Below are 20768 nucleotides of genomic sequence, written 5' to 3' on the forward strand. Positions count from 1 at the left end.
TACCCTTTCAAGAAGGCCAGTGGCCCTTTGCTGGAAGCCCCCCGCTCCCTGTGCAGTGGAAACAATGCATTTCTGCTGTATTTAAGAGTGGCTATTCATAAATAACATGCAAGTCATCGTTAAAACATTTCTCACAGAGATGAGAGTTGAATGGAGACTTGTTTTTTATGGTGGTCCTTAAGCAAGTTTATATTTCATATAAATATATTAAAGCATGACTTTCTTTGATCTTAATGGTGTATGATGGCAGCTGCAGGTCAGGTGTCTGTCCTGACTCCACTACAACATCTCAAGTCATATGGTGTTTCAAAACCATATATTTTTGCTGAGGCCTTTTTGACATTTTAGTATTGGGTAAGGAAATAAAACGTGATGAGATTCAAACTTGGCTCCTTTGTTATACATAAAGCTCAGGGTTCACAGTAGCATGAGCTGGCTTTGCTCCAGCTGAGGAAAAAGAAAATGTAATAAAAAGTAGGTAAGATCCTTTTTTTGCTACAGTTGCACAAGCAGTTGAATACATTTCAAGTTCATGTCAGTGAAGATGGATAAAAGTCATAAAGATCATGTTATTATTATCACATGCACCCTTACGATTCAGACGAGTAATAGACATACCAAAAAGCTGAAGGTGTAGGAATTTGTGGAGGGACAGATTATTTACAGCCAAGTACATGCCACCTCACGCAATCACATCTTAATCCTCAGTGGAGCATACAGGTACAGTTGTACACTCACACTTCACGATAATTTGACATGATTTTTCATAAATGATAGAGAAAAAAGTATCGGACAGAGTTTGAACTGTTTGTGATATGTGAAAAAGAGCTTTTAAGGGAGGAGCAAGGATTTATTACCATGCCCTGTTGATCTATGCAAGTGAAAACTGAAGAGCAAGAGTCAAAGGGCAGATGTTGCCACTGGCCAGTGAACATCAAAAGGGATGCATTTTACTAAAAGGTGCTGTGGGAAGGGTGAAGAACCCTGAGAAATATGGTTCATAAAGAGGAACACAGTAATAGAAATTAGGAAAAAAAGATATCATTTGAAGAAACATTTGGGTCTCTAAGAGGTTTGCAATTTTGCTAGAGTCCTGTTCTTAAACAATGATGCATAAATTCTAGGACACTCGCCAAAGCAAATCTAAGGACAGCATTTAAAATAATTTTCACTCAGGTATTTATCTCCACAGGAAAGGCTCTAGGCAAAAAGCTTAACCTATAGTTAAATAAGTGATTATTCTCTGGTGGACTAGGGTGACCTGACATATTGTGTACCACAACCAGAAACAAAACATTAGTTGGAAAAAACCACATTATTTGGATTCAGAGAGAGCAGAAAAGGAAGAAGGTTTAAAAAAAAAGAAAGAAAAAAAAAACCAAGCCACAACAAAAACAAAGAGAAGGAAAAAATAAGCAAGGAGAAAAGATAAAAGATGAAGGCTCTTGACTGTTGGTCCTCTCTGACTCCAGAGCCCCAGTTTTAGAGACCCCAGTTGAACAAATCCTTTCATGTCTGAAATAATGAAAAAAGGCTTCTCTTTAAATACCTGCTTAAGTTTTGAAAATAACAAAAGGTCAGAATATATACATGGGGGTGAAGGAGAGAGAAACAATACTACCCACCACCACCGTGTGCAAATTAGTATCTCCTGTACAGCAGAAGAGAAAGTAACAAGCACAGGAACCGCCACAGTGACATTTCTTTCAGTCGTGTATGTGCCATATCAAAAAACTCTCACTGCAGGCAAAGCCCCAGCAGGGTCGTCCCCAGAAGCCTAGTACTGGACTCCTGGTATTCAAAAGCAGAGGGAAGGATGCAGGACTGGGCAGTAAACTGGTTTTGCCAAACACCTGCCACTGAGTGAGGAAGGAACTGGAGAATAAATGCAGCACAAGGGGGGCTGGGGTCCTGCAGAGAGAGAACATGATGCCATTTCTTATGCCAAAGGCTCGTGGGATTCAGGGTGTGATGATTTCTGTTACACTGAGCCAAACTCGTTCCTGCTGCAACTGCACCAATGACAACAGACTTCAATCACAGATTAGTTTGGACCACTGCCTTTCCAGAAATACAGGACAGCTGGAAAGCTGGGGGAAGGAAGCAATCTTCCTCCTGTTGCCGCAGGCAGGCTGGAGCTTGTTGCTCTCAGTTCCGTTAATGTATGCGCTTAACTGTAGAAGGCTTACTTAGTAGGACACGCTACTAAAAACAAACAAATTGTGAAGATTAAATAAAAATATGAAAAGTTTTGTTCCATAGTTTCCAACGTTTCAAAATACTTTTGCAGGACAGTATTCACAACGGGTCCGACTACAAAAGTATTCCTGTGAAGAGGCAGCGCTCCGTTCCTGGTGGATTTCTCCAGCAAGATCTTTTCCAACTGGTGGGTTTCTTCTTTAATACATAAACTATTCACACTAAGGGATTTAAAACTAATAGTTTCGCAAGCTGAACATCTGCACTCCTATGACGCTAAAAATAATGTTCAACCATGCATTCTCTATCTACATTGCATCATCCTCTTCCTACATTTTACCACACAGGCATAAAAAAGCATGACTTCCTACCTTTAACACTGCAAAGATGGGCCAAACTCTGTCGTCTCAGTACTCAGGATCACTTAGTGTTAAATTTCATCCTGTTCTGACGGTTATTTTCACTTGCATGGGCCTCCATGCCAGCATGTGCGCATTTCCTCCATGCTTCAGCCCAAAACCTTTCTACCAGTTACTTTTCCAATTTTTCAAAAAAATATTATTTTGAAAAAAAAAACCCACTTCCTAAAAAAAGAACCAAACAAATGAGGGATGAAAATTTTCATATATTTGCAACTATTATATCTGTGGCTTGAGAAAAATCCAGCTTTTGTGGGGGAGATTTAAAAAGAAGAAAAATTAAAATCTCCATTTGTCTGTTTTAAAGAAGAGAAGCACCAAACCGAAACTTACCTCCTATTAGGAGGCAGCCATTCCCTCCTTTCTCAGGAAAGCCAGGGTGCAAACAGAGAAATAATAAAAATCAAATGTGTTTAACTGATTGCACTGCTTGCTTTGGGCTTGTGCTCCCAGTCTGCTGCATTTGTACAGAACTAGATGTGGATCCAGGATGTAAATCGGCATGCAGTCATCTCCTGGTCCCATTCACCCAGAACAAAGGGTCAGAATTTGAGCAATAGGATCATGAGGTTGATCTCATTCACGCGCTCTGTCCTTTTCCAGCTAAGGGACCCAAATTTCCTCTTTGACATGGGTTAGAGCAGAGATCTTCCATAACCCATCACTTTAATCAAACTATTCCAGTGCCTTCAGTGCCCCTTGCACCAGTTTGCCCAGTGGAAAGCCACAGCTCCTTGGGCGTGACAAGCCCCCTGGGGAAGCAGGCTCCTGCCGAACAGTGGTGGGAGCAGCTTGCCTGGGTGGGGACTTTGGATGCTCACAACAACGGCAAATCCAAGTGGCTCTGAGGGAAGTACGGCCTGGGGATCACCCGTACCACATTCATTCAGTACTTCTGCAAAGACTTCAGCTGGCAAATGGCTGAGAAAGGGCATCACAAATAAAGCAGCTCAGGAGAGAGCTATCAGCAGGAAAACACAGTGATTTATCAGTAAAAGTACAATCACATTGTCTGTTTAAAATACTTGAGTAAAGTGTCTAAACGGTCAGCATCTATTGATTATTTATAAACAATACAGTCTGAGTATACAAATACACGCAAATACATACCTATGTATATACGCACACATACACACACACACATATAGGTACGCCCCTGTGTCTATACACGTATATACTATACATACAAGTACATATGAAACAGACTTTCTGTTAAAGCTACATGAAACTTCTTTGTGTGTCTGAAAAAGCACTCGTCCAAACAAAAAATGTGTGTGCTGAGTAAGTAGGATAAAATCTAGCTTTGCGAAACAGGTCAGGTGAATACAGGTCAATATATGCATGTGTATATATATATATATGCTACGTTTCTGAGATAAGAAGCCTATAACATCTGAGATGGGTACTCACCACAGACTGTTCCCAAAGGACATGCAAGTGGTAATCATTAAAAAGGATTTCTTTTATGACGAGGTCACATACTTAAAAGTTGAAAGTGAACAACACAGGTACGATCTCAGCGCCTGTGTTTGTACCAGGGAGCACTGTGGCTCACCCCTAAAAAACCCTAACTGTACAAGTCATGGCTAGGCTCCGTTATAATAATTCTTCTCACTAGGATCATAATTTGTTATTCTCTAGTCAGAATATAGGTCATTAGACAGAGGCAATTCATTCACACTAAACAGTTTATTCCAAGGGGGCCCAGCCCATCACTTCCCCTCTGTATATACCAATTGAAAACATTGATCAATAAAGAAAAATGTTTCTGTGTGCTTTAATAGAAAAATAGCACATTAATGCAGGAGGAAAGTAGTTTTCCTTTCCAGACACAAGGCAATACCGTAAAATTTCCCAGAGAAGGTTTCTGGCCTCTGAAGTCATTTAAACCTCATGGAGGGGAAAAACCCCACCACCTATCTCTGATTTAAAGAATTGGCTCACATTCCCCCTGCTTCTGCCTTTCCACGCCCCTGTCCTTCCAGTCATTCGGAGAGGTTAGATTTGTGATCAGAGGCACTCCTTTGCAATCGGCATAAATGCTCACATTTACAGCGACTCTCTAAAACAGCACATGGCCTTGAGGCTCAGATTTGAAAAGCAAGGGGAAGTGTGTTAAAAGACTTCATAGCCCAGCACAAAAGAGATCACATTGACGCTATGTAAATCTACATTGACCCCGTTTATAAGCAACTCCGGAAGGATTTTCAACACCGGCTGTTACACTTACCAAAGCTTTTACAAGTGCCTTCATAATATTCCACTACCAATTTGGATTCCCTACATGAGCTGAGATATTTAGAAATGAACAATATTTATTCTGCTATGATTAAAGTACACAACAGTTCCCAAACAAAAACAATATTTTTACATTTTTCCTGAGTTTCAAATACGTATTTTTAGATTCCTATATTTCAAATTATGATTTCCTAGAAGATGATTAGTATTTTTTTCCCCTGGCTAAGCACAAAACGTCTCTAGCAGAAAGCCACGGTAATTGGCTTGACAATTAAAAACACAAATATCAAACCGCTGAGGGAAGACTACCCAGGTCCAGTAATTTGCAGTTTTGTTTAGCAGGACAGGCTGCTTAAGGGCATTAAACAAACAGCATAAAATGTACTATGTAATGGCAGTGACATTTTCAGCTATCATTATTGTAAAAGGCAACAAAATACATATTGCCAGCTTACATACCTGTAATGGCCTGCGTGCCCAGAGCATTTGTTCAAAGAAACCGTTTTTAGAATCGTCCCAGATATTTGGGGCACAAGTTCCTTTACCCGAGGAAATTCAAAACCATGCCCGAGTCCTGACTTTCTGACAGACAACTGTCTCTACTGTTTTGATCACAACCGTACTCTAAAATAAGTAAATGGCAACTCCAGGGGCTGAAGACCCATGGCCTGCACTACCCGCTCCAGCTTCTCCGCCAGGAAACACCAGCACACCAAAATACACGGGTGCAAATGGTGCCTGTTTCTCCCTTGCCAGCACCCATACTGACACACCCATATAAAACAGTCCAAAAGTGGTGTTCTTTGGGCATCTAGTTATTGAGGACTTCAGTACCTGCAATATCTTTGCAACTGTTCCATCAGTTCTCTAGGAGGAAGTCACTCGAATTAATAAAAGGAAAGAGGTGAGACGCAGTCGGTACCATCCAGAATCCTACCTGCGGATAGCTAATCTACAAAGACAGCCTAACCAACTGCTCCATCACATCTTCCTCATGAAGAAATAATTTGCAAATAGCAGTAGCAGAAGAGGCAAGATTACAATTCCACAGGGAAAAAATCCAAGGAATTCAGCTAAGAACACTGCACGTAAATGACAAAATATTTTCTTTGTTTTCTCCATTTAGACAGAACCCGACAGAAAAAAGCACTCAATTCAGTCTCCAAAGAAAGTAAAGCAGGTCTAGCTTTCCAGGTGATATTTCTACCCAGTCCAAAAAGGAACAGAAATAAAATATTTCTTGTCTCTTATATGTGCTACAGGAATGTAGCAATTGGCTGTAACTAACATTAGGGATCAAAAATGCTTTTACAATTACTGTTTGGGGTACAGACGTTCATTTCTTGACTCAGTCCCTCTTTTCATTGGTATATCATTGGCAATCTTTTGGCGGCACTTTTGCTCTGCTGCTCATTTTTTTTACACTGGCTTTATACACTTGATTTTCAGTGTGGCGGTAGGGTTTTTTATATTCTTTGCTAGTGTTCTCTCTGTAAGTAATAAAACACTGGCATTGCTCAGTGCCTGGAAAGGTAACAGCCACAACTGAACAGAGACCATAGCAGTCCACATCTGCTGCGGCGAATCAGTGCATCTCCCTTCCAGTCATCAGAGCAGCATTTTGTTTTTCTCCACCTAAGGATCTGGTCCTCAATTCATATCTGATATAGAGTAAGTCTCGCCACTGAGGTCTTCCTAGGTTAATGAAAACAATAATCTCATTTGGTTTGTGCTGTGAGATTCAGTTTCTTAAATATCAGCTCAGCCTGAAGACAGGGTGCGGGGGGAATACAGAGCATCCTCTGCATGGCCTGTGGGTCTGGGTCTGCACTACAGACCCCCATGCCTCTGCAGCACAGGGCAGGACACAGCACACGGCTAGTGCATCACGGCTGATTAAGGATCCTGGCTGCCAGCCTTCTGAGAAACAGTTAAGGAAGGAATTGGGGAAAAGATGTCAGAAGCTCAAGGGAAAAAAAAGGAATGAAAGAATAGACAATGAAGTGTGAAAATAGCACAGACAAAGATATAAAGAGGCAAAGACAGTGATGAGTCAGGTGAGCTAGAAGAGAAAATTATCTTGAAAAGAATTAGAGGGCATTAGAGATTGGAAAAGGAGCACATTTTAAAGGTCACATTCTCACTTTTGGGTTGGGAAATTTTTGTTCTGAGAAGAGAGAAAGAGATTAAGAGTAAGAAGAGGTAAATAATGAGCCCATGTCTAATTTATTAATAAACTAAAGCCAATCACTAGCCCAACTAACCAGCTCGTAGTTCAGTTGGGGTCCTTTATAAGACTACTGTAAAATTAATAAGGGACCTTCAGGACTTATATTTCAGTTACCTAATTCTTAATTACCCTTGCCTTGACTATCTATCTATGCAGCAGACCACTTTGACATGAACACGTATACTGCCCTCCACCTTGGAGGCTGTACAGCAGCTGACGCTAAGGCCAGGAGGACACCCCTCTTTCTGCGGGGCACATGTGGTCTGTATGCTTTTCATCCACCATTAACAGTAGCCTATTTAGACATCAGCAAGGTGGTTAAAGATTTGAGGTCAGCTCGTCAAGATATAGATTCAAAGGCCCAGCTTGCGAAGATCATGACCTTTCTGAATGTGATGTTCTGCACACACAGAAGTTGTACCAGAAAATTTAAGGTTGGCTAATAATAATTACAATAGCTTAATAAAAATTATGCAAGGCATATGTAAAATTGTGCCTTTCTAACCCATCCTTTATCTCCAGCTCATACTCTCAGTAATCTGCTCCTTGAGGGTACTGAAATTTTTGTAGGATGAGAACCACAACATGCCAGCCAGGAGGCCAAAGGTGAGAAAAAAGAAATGGTAATGGATTACAGAGCGAGGATGACAAGAACTCTCCGGGGACCTGTTACACCACTGCTGGCTGGCCTACAAGGAGGCTTGCTCTGCTGCTACATCCAAGGGCAGCCAAGTCATGTCAAGTCCAGCAGCTCCTGCCAGCTCACCTCCTTCCTCCACTGATGCACCAGGCTGCCCAGGAGCCATGAAGCCATCACTTTCCTGCAGGTACCATCCTTGCCAGACAGCTCCCATGAAGAACACACATCAGTCTTCAGGGCACCTGTACCACCACGTGTACGTATGTACTTCATAAGTATGCATCTGCCCAACCTCACTTGTAAAACAGACTATTATTTTTAAGAAGGAACTCTGAGGCACAAGTATAATAGGAAGGTGGTAGAGGCAGGGTTTGAACAGGGATTCCTCCAGCTCCTGATAGGACTTAAACCATAGTAACACACTTGCTCAAAGGTAATAAACTCTCCAAAGCAGGCAGTCTGTCTTTCTTTGTTAAGAATAATACTCTGAATTTCTCAGGGATTATCTAGTACTAAGAAAACACTTATTAACAATCTATATTAAATCATGCAGGCATTAGACTTTGTCCATTTTATAAGGAAAATTACATTTTTTGAATGAAAATGAAAGGATTTTAGCCTCCCTAGACCAAGGTTTCAGTTGGGTATCTCCATCATAAATAACAGTTCAAAATTAAAAGCCTTTGCTTTTAGGCCAAATGAGGTATTGGCCTAAAAAGCAATTATTAAGACTCCATCAAAATCACAGACTTTGGTGCTGGGAACCCAAGGAAAGAGTAATTCTTTACCTTGTGCGTGTAAAAGTTTGTGTTCATAATTTCTTAAGAAAAAAGAGAGGGTTTGAGTGATTTACACATTTCCTCCCTTTATTTACAAGCGGTACAGCCTTCATTCAGCTTTTTAAAATTCAGAGAGATTGTGAATATTCTCTTGAGCCCTAGGTCCCTGCTGTTCATGATCAAGCGAGAGAATTCCAGCCCTCCTTCTAAGTTCTTCCAAGACTGAAGATGCTCCCTACTTACTACAAAGGAGGACGAGAAGCTGCCCTACCACTAAAACTTTCCCACACTGAAATGAGAGTTGCAGCACATTTGCAAAATGCTTATTTGCTATTACAATTTGTCCTCATAAGCAAGCTTGTTAGCTTGGTGTGTCACATCAAAACACATCCAAATCTAACTAGGCAAAGTGGTACAAAATCTGCGATAAAGCACAACCACATCAGGTAGCAGGCCCTGTTAAGCAGCATTCACCCACAGTGGTTTCCTCTGTCTTTACTCTCCTACAGAAGGCACAGAAAGGATTTTTAAATAAATTATCAGGACAGATAAGTGTTTCCCTCTGTTCTCTTCCCAAGTCCCTGTAATCATGTCTGGTGAAGTTCAATTTCCAATAGGCCAAATCCCTATTGATAGCTTCTTCTGCTACCCTGTTGCCTTGTTTGTTTGTCCTTCACCTTGCTCCTAGCACATAATTTCAGTGCTGACTTTCTGCAGCCTGCAGAACACTCATCCTCTTTTCTAAACCCTGGAGCAATTTGACATTTTCAGCTGCGAAGGCAGCCTTCAGATTCTTCTGCTTTTGAAACTGATTTTTAGTAGTCACATATCCTTTTTTTACCTCCTGATTTATTTTTCTCCTTGATTTCATTCCTCCTCCCACTTCCATAGGACCTGCTTTTATGGATTACATCTGTGGATCTAAGAAATTCTCGGTCACTTCTGGTGCTTGGAAAGACAGTCACCTATTTGTCAGGATCACAGGCCATTAGAAGTACAAACCCACATTTCAGACAAACAAAAGTCTTCTCTCCCTTCAAGGCAGGCAACAGACACACCATATCATGTAGCGGCCACAATAACTGATCATTCTTTCTCCTTTCTTATCGTTGACACAAAAAATGTACTTACTGGAACTAAAACTCCCGATAAGAATATTCCTATTAACTACTCTATATTTATTACTCAAATGTTTGCCATTGCGGTATTTAAACCTGATCAGACTCTTCCTTCAGTAACTCAGCAAACTCACCAAAGTAAAACTCAAATATTAGATCAAGGCCTCATATCTCAAACAAAACTTTCACAGATCCAAGCTGAACTCCTAATTTGGTCATAAGAGACCTGCTATCTTACTGACACAAAATGAAACCCATCTCCAAAACAAAAGGTCAACATTTTAATCTGCAAAAGTCTTATCGTTACCATCAAGAGTTGTGATTTTGGATGTGATGCATGTTCCTTTGAAAGATTCATAATTGATTTTATCATGAAATTTGCTTTTATCAAGGCTAGAACATGCTCTAAGAACTGTCTGCGATGGCTCAGATCAGAAATTCAATGACTTAATGTAAAAATTGGATGTAAGAATTAAAAAAACTAATATTACAGTTAAACTCCGAAGAGAATTCAGACAGGCAGAATGTAACTGTACCAGATGGAACTTGAGTTGAATTCATTTGGGCTGACACCTCCTCTCTTGCAAAAATAATTTTTAAAAGCAGTCTGTCCTCTGAGTTCAACACTGGTCATGTACCTTGCAAATCTCTATCAATTACAATCTACTTTAAATCACAGCAGTTTTGAGCCACTCAATTATCATTTTACCTCCTCACTATTAAAATGTGCTACCTGTATCTTAATTTATTATTCACATACATGCTCCAAAACCTTGCTTATTCCCTTTGGAAATCATTGCCTTCACTGGGATAAACTCATCCATGATAGATAACAGCTCTGTTAGCACTTAGTAATCCCGAACAGATTATTAGATTAGGACTGAACGTGCATTAGTATAATAAGACAGAAATCTATTCCAAATAGAGTGCAAACAAGCCCTACTTTAGAAAATAAATGAATGCAACTCATCTTTGAGTACACCATTCAGTAGAAAACAAAGATGTTCTGCTAGGAAAGCCTGGAGGAAAATGTGATTTGTGAAATGGGCAGAGGTCCAGAAAGCATTACATCTTGCTCTTCCTTTCCTCCTTTCATTATAGTAAGATCATCCCTAAAAGGCAGCACTCACATATATACTAATTATAAATGAAAACAAACCATCTGAATTTTTGCTGTCATGCTGTAATAAGATACTGCTCTGCTTTGGATATAAACAGTGGTCCAACTTTTTCAGTTTCCTGAAGTCATTCTTTCAGAAATTTATGGAACAAAAAGGCATGGGTCTTACTCTAAGCCTTCCCCCATAACTGTTTCTAGGGTGTTTTTGCTCTGAGATCTTTCTGTTCTGTTCTATAATATCTTCTGCCCCAAAGGGACTCTTCAACTCTTTATCCTTGCTCAAGTTAATAGGGCTCAGAGGATTTACCAGAATGATTCGTCATCTCCAGGAAAGGATCAGTAGTTTCAAAATGTGATGACTTAACAATACACGAGACAAATTTCTTGCTCTTTTCCCTCTCATGCCAAAATGCAAAATTCAGCTCAATCCATTTTAACTCCTAGATCCATTTTTCAGTTTTCCAAACGATCAAGAAAGACTTCAGAGCTGCAGTGTCTTTGGCTAGGATGTAAGACAGGGAATGCTTCCAGCTCTTCAACCCACCTTTTCAGTTCAGCACTAGGGTTAGAACTCTCCTCTTCCTGTGTCTTGGTTTCTCTGGGCAGGACAGCCAGGCGCACATGCTGGAGGAGAGCCACGGCATGCTCTTGCAAGCCTTCGAGAAGAGAGCACGCCTGTGAAATGTCTGTCCTGTGGTCTAAGCGTACCCGCTGACCACATAAACCAGATATAACACCAAGTATTCCTTGAATTAATACCTCAATTTCATGATAGATGACGACTGAAGATAGCAAGAGAAATGGAAGTTTTACCCTGAATTTTTGCTATGTGTCACTTCTCCCAGTTAGAGGTTAAGGAACTGGTCTGTAAGCACCCGCTATTTGAGCAGCTTCCCTCAGGTAACCAGTTTGACCGAATCGATCAGAACCACCTTCAGGAGCCGGAAGAAATAAACACTGCAGAACCGGACGCCAGCATTCAAACTGCGATGTTTCCCATCATTCTGCACTTTGTGTCTCACCGTGCTGACCTCGGATATAGATCTGAAGGAAAGTGGAAGAGCTTGAACACCTCAGACTTTGATCAGGCAACTATATATGTTTGAACACCAGGCAACTGTTTATATAAACAGGAGCCGATGGCATGTCTACCTTGCAGCCAAGGCACACAAGCTAGCTTTCATCTATCTGTCTTGTAAACACTTGCTGGCTACGCCAGTAGCAGGGAGCTCAGTACAGACCGCAAAATCCACCAAAGAGCAAGATGAACTAGCCTGCATGGAACTGCATTTTCTCTTGAACCCATCAATAAGGCCTTGTTAGGACCTCTAGGCTGCCTTCCCTGGTGAGCTTCCATCATTCAGACTCATTCACAGAGCTTATTCTGTCCTGAAAAGAGGAGGCTTGCAGAGCAATGTGACTTCAGTGCAGACCTATTCTTAATTGTCTCGGAAGCCCTGCTAACCAACCAGACTGCTTTTCTAATTTTAACGCATTTTATAAAACTGTGCTTTGCAGCTTCATTCGGATGGATCCGAATCTTCTACTGCTCTCCTTGCAGTTCTGCTAGAATCTTACAAGGACATTGAAATTTGACTCGAAAAAAATATTTCAACTGCCAGTTTAAAATCATGAAAAGATAGGTTAATCTCAACAGGCCTCAAAGTTGACAAAGTCATTGTTTACTCTGTTCGGATATAAAGCTAAAAGAAATTTGATAACAGCAATAAGGCAGTTCCAAGAATATCGTTACCATGAAATAATTACATCCCAACAGGAATAGAGGTAATCAGCCACACTGTGTCTCAGTACACCTCAGGGGGTGATTATCTTACCATAACAACACCACCCATTGTGTTTCACTGCTTAAATGTGTTCTGATAAAATAACATAGTTTTAAAATTTGTGTAGCTGTTTGTGTCAGCAGAGGAGCAAGAAAATTATGGTCATACTATATTTTCTTTTCCCAGTAACTTTGTGTTTTAAAAAATTTAAATCCCATTGGAAATCTACAAACATATTCAATACAAAAAAACGTTCGGCATTTAGACTGCAACATAAATAACCAAAATTAGGACATTCAGATTAATCTTGGCAGGCTGTACTGTTTTCACACTGCTATGACTTTAATTTGAGTCACCATTTTAGTGTTATTTAAATATGGAATTTTACTTAATGTGTTTATGAATTGCTAGAACAAAAGGAAATAAAGAAGCATTTCATAGGAGATTATGAGCCACACAGAATATTATTTATTTACTTAAATGACCAAAAAATAAAGTCATAAATCTTAGCCTCTCAAATAAATGAAACTATTATGCCTGATTGAATGTATTTATTTATACTAATAAAAAATAATATCTCCACAGGTATTACTTTGCTATTATTTGCTATGTGCTGTCAGTATGCTTGGTAAATATAAAATCAAATAAAAATGTATGACATAAACAAGAGCTCCGCAGCACTGTTCTATACAGTATAGTAGTACGGCACCATATGGATTCTGCTATTTTTTCTTAAACCTGGGCATGGCAACTGACAGTATAGGTCAGCTTTGATAGTGGAACATTACAGGTGTCATGCTGGGCTGCAGATCTGTCAAGCCTGGTATCCCACCTACAGTAATCATAGGTAAGCAATATTGGCTATCACTTATTTACAATTACAGACAGATCTAGTTGTGACGGTTTACTTGTTCTGCAGATATTCATGTGATTCGTGTGATCAAACCAAGTTGTCCCAATTCCATTATTTCTAGAATATAACATTGGCACTTGCATTGGCAGTCTAAACTTAAGAAAAAACCAACTTATTCTGAGCACACAGGAAGCCTTGGAATTGTAGAGGCACACTGAGTGCAAACAATAAATTACAAATGAAAAGAGATTTATCAAGAGCAGCTACCACTCAGAGAAAGATCATGTTTTGGTCTTCTTGACCTTTCTGAAGACTGGCTTTCTGGCTTATTACTAAGAACTTTAAAGACTATTATAAATGGTTGACTCAGCTATTCTAGCAATGAATTATGCAGCCTATAAAGGGAACTTAGTGACCTCATATACTACCACCTTTTGAATGACTATTTTGTGTTGAATTAAAAGTCAAAGGGAAATTAAAATGGTTATCTTTATGACTGCTTTAAGGAATTTTAAACCCGTAACTGAAAAAAAATATAAAAATTTGCATTTTTATAGCACATTACTCACGAATCCCCCAAAACAGCTGATGTATCGGATCCCCATTTTACAGATAAGAAAACTGAGGCTTAGAGACAATAAAGAACAAGTCTACCCAGAAAACTTACTGCCTTTTCCAACAGAAACTTCTTCCATTAATGCATCCCAAGACTATGTTCCATTAGTACTTACTAAACCATGTCATTTTTACAGTAATTTCCACTAGAAGAACGTGTCTTTCAAGGACACTAGCATTTCGATGTTCAGGAGGCCAAACTGAGAATAAATAATGGAACCATCCTTCTCCCATATGGTGCTATCTTCTTTCACAGGACCCCTCTGAATTCATCTAATTTCTGTTCATACTGAGAACATCTAAATGAAGGTGCTAATGCTGCACGTTTGAAGAGAATCAAAGCTGAAATCAAAGGACAAGATGTCTTACTGTGAAGGCATCTTTCCATTTGTTCTCTGCCATTTTGCAGGCAAAGAAATAAAAGCCTCTGCGCTATCAATAGGGCTTTGTTTTAACTCTGCATCACAGAGACTTGTAAATCTACTGTCATAACTGCTCCAAAAATACTTCTACAGACAGCCAAAATCAATGACTATATTAGAGGATTCCAAAGGATTATTATTTTATTTAATTCTGAAAACTATTTATCTTGACGGACAATCACTGCTATTTAAATCTCACAGTGGAACTAGCACATATGCATGAAATTAAAAAAACCATTTTGCTCTACTTGTTTGATTTTTTTCTAATACCTGTAACTGCAACAGCATCTGAAATCAAGAGCTATTTTGGGCATTCTATGCTTTTCATCAAATTGCAGTCTGTAGAAACTAGTGATCTTCCCTAGCGATCTTCAAAACTCTGATAGAAGTGTCACAAAAATCTATTCAGAATTCAATACGCACATTAGCACTGGTGCCGTTTGGGAATACATCATTCCGACAAGGACTCAAAACACTTACGTAAAGGATGGCTCGATGAGAATGATTTCCTTTCTAGTTAGGCACAACAGGACAGATCTTAGTCTGCTTCATATCTCCTTGGAAGAGGCACAATGCAAAAAAAAAAAATCAAATGAACAAAAGAAAATGAAAAAAGAAAGCCAGTGTAATTAACTACTTTGAAATTACTCGCAAGGACTGGAAATCCTGGGTGCCCAAAGACAAAATGGGTGCTTGGGAGGGCTCTAGCCCCAGCCGTTTCTGGGTTACACAACTTCTTTAAGAGTCACAACACCAGCTCAGAAATTGAGGATGAACTAAAGAAAGTATTAGAGGGTCAAAATCCTGTCCCCTGCTGTTGTAGGTAACCATGATGCATAACCTTCTTCATGAACCCACCAACCTCTGTCTCATGCCAACTGTGGTCAGCGTTACTGCTGCTGCTGGAGTATTCCACTATTGTCATTCAGTGTATTACACTGATCCTTCTTTGTTTTAACAATACTTCCCACCTTTGAGCCTCCCTATCAACTACAACAATTTTAAAATGTCCCTTAGCAGACAGAAGGAACTGGGAGAAGGAAGGATTCTTACAACTCTGCTGGCACCGTATCTCGCTTTGCGGAACAAGGCTCAAGCTTCTCCTCTTTCCATGCCAGAGATGCTTAAGTTTCTCTGTTACTCGTCTCTTCTAATTCATCTGCTTGCCCATCCTAGCTTCTGATCTCCCTCACACTGTCTATATTTCTTTCTTTATTCTTCTTCTCAAGCCATTACTATGCAGTAGTCCCCCCTCAATACAAACCCATGAGAGTTTAATTTTTACTAGCCCCATTGCCTCTCAGCTGATTATTTTTCTTTTTAAGTTCTTGTCTACAACAGCTGATCAGAGTTGCTCCAGTCTTAAACTAGACCCCGTTCAACCTACCTTTTAGCTACCATTAGCTTAGTCTTAATGTAGTCTCTACAACTTGAATCAGTTTCCACTCTTCCCTTGCTTCATTTGTTAATAACTCCCTCCTGCAACCAGCCTTTCACTTGAATTTTTGTCTTCCTTTGATTCCCCTGTGACCACGTCACCTCCCAGTTTTCTTTCCTTCTCCCTCACTTTTAAATGAGCCTTCCTATCCCTCTTCCAACTTCCTCTGTAGTCCACAAAGTTGCACCCATTGTCACCATTTGTGCACGTAGCTCATATCTGGATAATGCATCAAAACCACAAACTCAGTAGGCGCCTTCAGGCTAACGTTTCACAGAACTACTTCTCCACTTAGAGAGGTCTACCTAGGCACTCTCTTTCTGGCATCCTTTACATAGCAAGCAGTCAGCCAAAGGCCAAGAAGTTTTCAGATCAGTCCCCTGGGGTCCTTATTTCCAATACAGATACAAGCAGTATCCTCACATGTCATCACACGTGCATCATCTTTGACTCAAACCTTACTCTGGCTTCTCACATCCAGGCTGATTCCAGGAGGTACTTTCTCTTATCTGAAGACTTTCTTGTGCATCCACATGATCAGGCTTTCATCTTGGATCCCAACTGCTGAATAAAATAAGATGGATCAGTATAACTCTTCACATTACCGTTGTCTGAAGACGAGAAGCATCAGCTTCAGACCGTACTCTTAGTAGAGGAGAGATACACAGTTGTTGAAGGTATATATTTTGTTTGTATATAATACAACTTGTCAGATCAACAAATGCCCCAGACACCCCTGAGTTTTCTCTGCTGAGATATTTGAAAGCTGCATCTTGTTACCAGAACTTTATTTTAGTGTTTTATCTCCTGCTAGATTTCTTCATATGATGAGAAAAACTGAAGCTTTAAGAGCGAAAACATACAGACTCCCCAAACTCAAAAGCTTTCCAAAAGATTCCACAACTGTAAACAGTAATAGTGGCTATTTTTTTTCCCCCCTCATTTCATCCAGCATGAGCCTCTTCCAGTGCTTGCTGCATATATTTTTTCTCTGAAAATAACAAAACTTGTTTTGGAGGAAAGAAGCACTTAGAACTGCTGTTAACATTTCTTCGGTATACAAATGAACTTAATAAGCTCCCATGATGCTTCTTACAGCGTAGAGAAACCTTCAGAAATATTAAAGTGACTCTGTTTACTCCAGCAGTAAGGAGCATTCCTGATGACTGGTGCGATACATCAGTGTTACACGTGTTCTCTTAATGCTGGAAAGGAACGTACAAGAGGAAACAATTATTCACTTTGAAGCTTTTTAATATTTTTGAACGTGACTCAATTACAATATTCTGCCTGCACATTCATTTTTTGTTTCACCTGAAATATCACTTGATTTATGATGAAACCGTATTTTCTCACCCAGTCCTAATTTCATTTATACCGCACGTACATTTTCTCTATAATTTAGTGGAAGTTGCAGTTTGACACTGTTTCTCTGGCACCTATACCAGCTCCACAAGCTAACAAAGTCCCCTGACTCTGCCAAGGGTTTTGAGATATGGAACTCTTATGAGTATTTTCCCTACAAAGGGTGTGTCTAGAACCTCAACAAAATAATTTTAAAAATTTTTAAAAATTAAAAATCAGGTTTTACACATTATTAAAATAAAATAATAAATATCCTCCTCTCTTATTTAAAAAAAAAACAGCCTTAATTATAATCCGTGTGATATATACAATTTCATAACATATGCATGAGTAATACCATCTTTTAAATACTCATTAAGTACATAACATTACAGAATCACAGACTGGCAGGGGCTGGAAGGGCCCTCTGGAGCTCATCCTGTCCCACCCCCTGCTTGAGCAGGCACACCCAGAGCAGGGGGCACAGGGCCGCGTCCAGGCGGGGGGTGAATGTCTCCAGGGAAGGGACCCCACAGCCTCCCTGGGCAGCCTGTGCCCCTGCTCTGGCACCCGCACAGGGAAGGGGTTTGTCCTCATGTTCAGGGGGAACTTCCTGTGTTCCAGCTTGTGCCCGTGGCCCCTTGGCCTGTCGTTGGGCACCACTGAAAAGAGTCCGGTCCCATCATCCTGACACCCTCCCTTTAGATATTTATAGGTATTTATGATAATCCCCCCTCAGTCTTCTTTTCTCCAGGCTGAACAAACCCAGGTCTCTCGGCTTTTCCTCATAAGGGAGATGCTCCTTACATATTATATATGTATTGTTATTTATTACATACAATCGTCTGGAGCATTCCTAGCATTACACAAGTAATTATTTGCAGTAAGGTTTCAGCTGAAATCTTACTTATTGTCACTACTGGAGCAACAGATGGGGCATGGCAAGGCTCAGTATGTGCCCATTCCCAGTTCTGCCAGTGGCTCCCAGGCTGATTTAATCAGTAAATGACCTCAGCCCACAATCCTCTCTTTCCCATCTATAAAAAGGAAATATGTCACAGCTCTCTCTGTAAGGCATTTTGAAATCTAATGATTATGCAAGTGAATTTTTCACATATCAATCTTGTTATTAATTGAGTGTCTGAACTGTAAGGCTAACTGCATTTGCATAAATACCTGTTTATTGAATTTAACTGAATCAGAATCAAGGACTTATCTCAGTTACACTTTTAAATAACTTTTAGAGAGGGAAATTATTTTAAGGCTGAATTTTTCAGGTGAATAAGTAGATCATGTTGCTAATATGAATTATTACAAAGTGCCTGATTCTCCCAAAATATGCAGAAATGATAAGAGAACTTAAAAAGATTAAATGAGCACATTAGCAGTAACGAGAGACTTCAATTTACAAACTAATTGCGACAGAGGAAAAAATATAAAACATTAAAAGGAAGAGTTTGTAGACTGATTTCTCACTAACAAGGAATCCTAAGTGAAGCTACAGCTTGGAAAAGCTAAAACAGGGCACCCATAACATGATCACACACCCCTCAATGCCACAAGGTAACCCATGGACTCCTACTACGCTGGTTGTGAGCAAAGGGCCTGATCACGTGGAGTAGTTCACAGGTTGCTGTAGTTTTGCTCATGATTAGGAGATCTAACGCAAGAAATGGTGTGCTTTGCTGGCTCAAGACTCAATGAGTCTTCTGGAAATCACGGCAGACCTCCCTATTCTCAGGGATCAGAGCTGCGACAGGAACAACCATACAGGAGGCCATCAGCAAGGCTACCGTTACTCTTGCTGATCCTAACCACCAGCGATACCCAAGGAATCATCATTATCCTCTCCACATACACCATTTGCTCTTCTGCATTTTTTATGTTATAGCAATGCTAGCACCTCCTTTTCAGACACCCACACACAAACATATAAAATAATAAACCTTCAGGAACAATTACAAAGCTTACTAGGAAGTACCCTGTGTTTCACATGCTACAACTACAGCAATATATCATCTGTACTGTAGTCGTGCCAGCTGGATCTTACTCTGGCTTTCCACAAGCAGGAACCGATGCTTCCCACTATGATCTTGTGTTTTGGAAATTAATAAAAATATTCTGGAAAAATAAATATAATTAATTAGTTAATAGCCTATTTGGTGATGAATTTACTTATGGCTCAATTATAAGGAAAATTCCTTACATTTGTACTAAAAAAAGGCATTGCTGCTGTCCTGGTTTTGGCTGGGCTACAGTTACTTTTCTTCCTAGTAGCTGGTATAGTGCTGTGGTTTGGATTTAGTATGAGAATAACATTGATAACACACTGATGTTTTAGTTGTCACTAAGTAGTGCTTACACAAAGTCAAGGAATTTTCAGCTCCTCGTGCTCTACTGAGAAAGCTGGAGATGCATAAGGAGCTGGGAGGGGGCACAGCCAGGACAGCTGACCCCAACTGACCAAAGGGATATTCCATACCATATGGCGTCATGCTCAGTATATAAAGTAGGGGACTATAAAAGCTGGGGGACTGCTGCTCAGGGACAGGCTGGGCATCAGGTGGTTAGTGGTGAGCAATTCTTTTTCATTTGCATCTCTTGTTTTTTTGGGATTTTATTTCTCTCTCTTTTTGTTATATTCCTTTCCATTATATCATCATCATCATCATCATCATCATTATCATTATTATTATGCTGTTATTAACCTGTTCTTATCTCAACCCATAAGCGTTCTCACTTTTACTCTTCCAAATCTCTCCCCCATCCCACTGGGTGGGGGGAGTGAGCGAGTGACTGTGTGGTGCTTCGTTGCTGGCTGGGGTTAAACCACAACAGTCCTTTTTGGCGCCCAATGTAGGGCTCAAAGGGTTGAGATAGCAACAGATCTGACCAGAGCGTGTTAAAACAAATTTGCAATAAGCATTCATTGTATTTGTTCCATAGTTGCTGGTCACACTGCTGATTCATTTGGTCTCAGAGTTGTGCTTGTTCCAAGTTCTGTCATGTAACACCTCACTTGCCGTACAAACTCCCTGTGGTGGTGTTTATCACCTCTGGGAGTTGGATTAAAAGTTATCGCTTTGCTGTACTGTGTAACACTGGTTTATGGTATGATAAAATTATTGGTCGTGAGATTGAACTCAGCACTGCCATCATCCCCGTACTTTGGGAGCCATCTTTTGGAAACTATTAATAATTACACTTTTTACCTCTTCTTGGAAAGCCAATCTACAGGGGACACACTTTCCTTCACCTTCCCCTTATCCTCCAGGCTGATTGCAATAGCTCTTGAGAATTTTGAATATCCTTGGGATTTTCAAACCAACATGTTCCTATTGCTGTGCCTCCTGAATGTGTTTCAGGCTTGTTTAAGGTTAAACAACTCTTTAAGAATACCACACAGAGATCTGCCCTGAGGCTGGATAGCTATGAGTGACAGGGTGTGGGGGATAGTATGGGCAAGTACCTAGCACAGTGGGCACCTCCAATGTTTAGTAACTTCACACCTGAACAAGTGCAGAATCTTGAAAAACTAGTAAAATATTTGGAAAAAGCATGCCATGCCC

This window comes from Phalacrocorax carbo, chromosome 5, assembly GCF_963921805.1.
Source record: "Phalacrocorax carbo chromosome 5, bPhaCar2.1, whole genome shotgun sequence".
Taxonomy (NCBI): domain Eukaryota; kingdom Metazoa; phylum Chordata; class Aves; order Suliformes; family Phalacrocoracidae; genus Phalacrocorax; species Phalacrocorax carbo.